General features: G+C 51.2%; 1 long non-coding RNA gene across 2 annotated transcripts; it reads left to right on the top strand.

The window, feature by feature from the left end:
• Positions 1-573: 573 nt before the first annotated feature.
• Positions 574-4,934, top strand: LOC102900562. Of its 2 annotated transcripts, none has more exons than XR_006589323.1 (3): positions 574-715; positions 1,412-2,123; positions 3,776-4,934. It is a non-coding gene; the product is annotated as an uncharacterized LOC102900562 (long non-coding RNA). The 2 variants fall into 2 exon arrangements; XR_006589322.1 differs by having other exon boundaries at positions 3,706-4,934.
• Positions 4,935-5,178: the final 244 nt, after the last annotated feature.

Genomic DNA, 5,178 nt, shown 5'->3' with positions numbered 1-5,178 from the left:
CGCTTTGCCCCCTCGAGGATGCCGGGAAGGGGACCGCCACCCGCCATTGGGAGAAGGGCAAAGTATGGCTGGAGCGCTCACTGCGCGTGCGTTCTCACGTGCGTCGCCACCTGGCGGGGATCGGGACTGCAGCGGATGGACAGGCAAAGTCTGGGACGAGGGCTAGGGGCTCAGCCAGCAGTCGGCGGAGGTTTGTGTTTGTGCTTTGGCACCCGAGGCTCTTCTCTGCACCAGGCTTCAAGTTCCTGGAAGGCCCAGAATTTCTAGGCGGCGACTCCGGGCCAGAACTGGAGTACAAAAGATGCATGTGGCCCCAGGGCCTGAGTTCCGGGAGACCCGTCTTTTTCTGGTGGTTCCTCCAGCTTTTGTCTATACTGGCTAAAGTTTTTTGTTTGCATTGATTCATTCAGCAAACAGTTATTGACACCACTGTGGGTGCAAAGGTGATCAAGGCTGGGCCTTGACCTCACCGAATTCACCACCAGTGGGAGGAACCAGGAAACAATGACAAAGGAATGCCAAGTGCTGTGATAGGGAACCGAGAAGGGACTCTAGGAGCACGGTGGGGGGTGGGGGTGGGGGTGCTCATCCAGTCTGTAAAGGGATTCAATATGAAGTGGCTTACCAGAGGAGGTGGCTTGAGCTGAATGTTGAATGGCAAGTGGGGGAAGAGCATTCAACACAAAGGAAGCAGAATGTGCCAAGCGAGGTAGAGGTATGGAGTTCTCTGTACTGAATCAATCTCTCAAGTCATTTGCCCAGATTCTTCTAAACCCTAATTGTGGCGGTGGGGATCCTGTACTTTCCCTGCTCTCATGAGCCTGTCTATCTCTGTATTCTGCATCTATATCTGTATTCCTGTGAACAGCTGCTCACTCGTGCTCTATAGTCTTGCTGCCCCAAGTGCATTGCACATATCTGCCAGCGTCAGCTTTCTAAATTACAGCTCTAAGTCTGTTGCCACCCTGTGTGCAACTTTGAACGGTCTCCAGGTGTGAAAACTCGGTGCAGCTCCCAGCATAAAATGGGGCCACAGTCTCCTCTTAACTGCTCCTGCGTGAACCTTGTGTTTCTTTTTCCTGGAATACCTTTTCAGTCCTTTCCAGATCTCAAACTCAAATGTGTCCCGTCCTTGACCACCCATCCCTCCCTCTCTGCATCGACAGCGCTGCGTCCGTATTATTTCCATTACAGTTCCTACCCATTGTACTGTAACCTTTCGTTTACAGATCTGTCCGTGTCCCACACTAGAGCTCCTCGAAGGCCAAGCATCTAGTGTAGGAGGTACTACACAAATGTTTCATGATAACGGTCACATTTATCCAGGGAATACTACCTGCTAGGCAGAGTGCTAATTGCTAACCACCTTTATACGGGTCATCTCATTTAATCCTCTTAACCTCTTTTACAGCTATCTCCATTTTACAGATGAAGCTCAGGGAGGTTAAGTAATTTGTCCAGAGACACACGGTTGGCTGCCGAGTAAGGAGCTGGCATTCAAATCCTGGAAGGAACAGAGAGCTATGGTCCTTGTGCCACATCCTCAGGCTCCTGGAATAGGAACGGAGAGGGACTCGAGGCTGGGGGAGGATGGCAGAAATAGGCATTAAAAAAAAATCAGCCAGCCCTGGGTTTTGGTCTTAACATGAACAGCACACCTCTTCCGGATCTACTTCACACACTCCTGGGCCTGCTCTGGGAAGGGAAGGAGAGCAAAGGCACCTTCGATGCTGTGGGTGACTCATCGTGACCCTGGCTTAGTCACAGCCAAGTTACCACAAGCCAGCAGCAGAAGCCATCCCAGTGTGAATTCTGGCCCTTTGGGAAAGAGGAGTGCCTGCTCTTCGCTTCTCCAGGATGGCGGAGCCTTGAGGCAAAGCCTTACCAGGAGGCTGCCTGTGGGCTCTGAAGCCATTTCTCCAAACCCTCTCTCCGGGACATATGGATATGACAGAAAACGTACTTTAAAAGAAGAAAAAGGGAAAGGAAGGAAGGAAGGCACAGAGGAAGGAAGGAAACAGATCATAAACTGGATTATAAGCAAGGAGATCGACAAGGAGGGAGACCTAGACCCAAGGGGCTACTCGCGTGTGTTCTTTCTTGAGCACAGAGAGGCCAACGAGGTAGGAACAGGAGTGGCCTTGGAACAAGGAGGAGGCGAACCCATCCTGCGCCTCCGTCCTTTCTCTTCTCCTCCTTCTCTCCCCTACATACATTAGGGATTTGTGCTGTAATGGTGGCTTTTGCACACACACCCCCCATTCTTTGCCCTACAAAGAATGTGACTTTCCTGCTTAGGAATGGCTCCTGGTGCTGGGGTGGGGTGTGGGGGAGTTACCTGAAAGAGAAGCAGAAGGAAAAAGGAAAAAGAAAGAGAAGCCTGCCCCATTCAAGAGAAAAACACACCAAAGTCCTTTACTCCCAACTCTCCTAACCAGAGAAAGGCATTCCTTATTTTAGCAGGGGAGGAGGAGCAGGGGATCAGTGACCTGCTTGTGTGCCTGCACTGAGTTACCTAAAGTAATCAGAGCTGCCTCGTACAGCTGTGCAGGCTGTGCACTGCATAAGTCCATACTATTATGTAAGGAAGCACTTGGAGTTGGGTTACTACTATTACACAGTTTGCCTTAAAAAAAAAAAGCAAACAAAGACGATTTGTATCAAAGACGACAAAAATATTGCTATCTAGAGCAAAAACTGACAGGATCACCTTGCAAGAGAGAAAGAAAAGGTGGGTGAGCGTGTGGAGACACAATTTGTATTAGTACAAAACCACCATTCTACCCTGTTCTCATCCATGTAGGGAGACTGGGGGAAAGGAAGGAGACACAAAAATCTCCAAACCTCTGCTGGAGTTTCTGAACTATGAAGAGAAATGCCGCACCTCCCAGTGGGTAGCCCTTAGTTTTGCAGAGACAAGGACTGGTCTTAAAATGTGCAAAGATAAGATCTAGAGGCAGACACAGGGCGGGGGGGGGGGGGAGCTCTGTGAGGAATTGTGAGGGGATTCCAGGAGGGCCTAGGAGAGGAGAGTGTGCTAGGAACCGAGGCAGGAGGCCAGACCTTCCCAGGAAAGTCAGTGAGATATTCCCATGTGGCGATGTGCTGTGGGACTGGTGAGAATAGGTTGTGGGGGGCGCCTGGCTGACTCGGGCTGTGGAGCATGCGACTCTTGGTCTCAGGGTTGTGAGTTTGAGCCCCGTGTTGGGTGTAGAGATTACTTAAAATCTTTTTAAAAAGAGCGAGAAAGACATGGGGCGCCTGGGTGGCTCAGTCGGTTGAGCGTCTGACTTCGGCTCAGGTCATGATCTCACAGCTTGTGAGTTCGAGCCCCGCGTCGGGCTCTGTGCTGACAGCTCAGAGCCTGGAGCCTGCTTTGGATTCTGTGTCTCCCTCTCTCTCTGCCCCTAACCCACTCACATTCTGTCTGTGTCTCTCTGAAAAATAAATAAACATTAAAAAAATTTTTTAGGGGCGCCTGGGTGGCGCAGTCGGTTAAGCGTCCGACTTCAGCCAGGTCACGATCTCGCGGTCTGTGAGTTCAAGCCCCGCGTCAGGCTCTGGGCTGATGGCTCAGAGCCTGGAGCCTGTTTCCGATTCTGTGTCTCCCTCTCTCTCTGCCCCTCCCCCGTTCATGCTCTGTCTCTCTCTGTCCCAAAAATAAATAAACATTGAAAAAAAATTTTTTTTTTAATTTTTTTAAAGACAGAGAAAGGCAGAATGCGTTGTGTGCCTTGCTGCGAGGTGAATGCCCCTCCCTGCCTCCGTCCTTTAGGAAAGCCTTTGCAGTGAGGCATCCAAGAGAAGGTGTCACCTTCGTTGTCTCCCTCCTCTCCAAGCTGAGGAAGTCAAGAACATCTGAAGGAGGCAAGATGCAACCGTGCCCGTCTTGTCGTCTCCCCCTACTCACCCGTCCCTGGCTCCTCTGAGTCTTCTTCCTCCTCCTCTGACGAGCCTCCGCACTTTGCACTTGCTGTTCCCTCCACTGGCGGCCCACGGTCAGTCCCTCACCTCCTCCAGGTCTGTGCCCCATGTTGCCCCCTCAGGGAGACCTTCCCTCACCCGCCCATTTGCAAAGGCGAATGGTGCAGCCACCTCGGCTTCTCCTCCTTCTCTGCTTTATTTATTTTCCTCCTCTAAAACGTAAGCTCTGTAAAAGCAAGGATTTGGGTGCTTTTTGTTCTTGCTATATCCCGAGCGCCTGGCAGAGAGCCTGGCACATAATAGACATTAAGTAAATACTGGTTGAATGAAGGAATGGACAGAGATTTGGGTGGAGACTCTTGTCCAGGGCCCCGTGTAGCTTCCCACAGTTGGCACGCAACTCCTGGAGGGCACTGGACTTCCTGCAGGACGTGACCTGGGGGTGCAGACCATTCTTGACTGCCTCGCCAGAGGCCAAGGCTCCTGGGCCGCATGTGGGTCACGTCTGCGACGTGGCCTTTGCACGCATCGCAGTTTGCTAGAGAAAGGCGTGTTGCTGGGTTCTAAAGCTGCTAATTGCACCCAGCACAATGCTTATCTTATCTGTCGGCTTCTTGCAGCCACTGCTACTACTGATAGAGCGGACAAATTATTGTGGTGCTTTTTTTTTTCCCTGTAGTTGGGGGAGTGTCAAATCTAGGTTGTGCACACAGGATTGCGTCAAGCCCAAGATAGTCCCACGTCGCACAGTATCTCATTCATCGGGAACTTCTGCCCCGGATGATGAATCTAAGCTCCTGGGCAGATAGCTTGACCCCAAATTAAACTTTTTCTTGCCTTTAACCCCTTCCTTTGCCATCCCTTCTGCTCACCACGCCTGTCCCACTTGGGAAAACTCTTAGCCATCTGCCAAGGAGTTCTGGGGATGCTGCCTGCAACACTCATTCCCTTTCTTCTGAAGGCACCACTCTGATGATCTCTTGGGACACCATCTGCCCCCGCTCTTGGACCGTGAGTCAGGTGTGGTTCATGCTGCTGGTGTCTGGGCTGGGGTAGGGGATAGACGCATGACCTAGACCTGGCAGGCACCTATCGGAACAGAATGTGCTCTTCTCCCTAACTGCAACAGTTGGGCCAGGGAAGACCCAGTTCAAGGTCTTCATTCAAGTTGGTCTACTCTGCACTGGCTCTGAGACTTTTTTTTTGTCATTTTTTTTTTTTTAACGTTTATTCATTTTTGAGACACAGGGAGAG

The sequence above is a fragment of the Felis catus genome, chromosome E1, assembly GCF_018350175.1.
Source record: "Felis catus isolate Fca126 chromosome E1, F.catus_Fca126_mat1.0, whole genome shotgun sequence".
NCBI classification, from domain to species: Eukaryota; Metazoa; Chordata; class Mammalia; order Carnivora; family Felidae; genus Felis; species Felis catus.
Note: the sequence above shows the minus strand (reverse complement) of the source record. Positions and strands in the feature narration are given on the sequence as shown.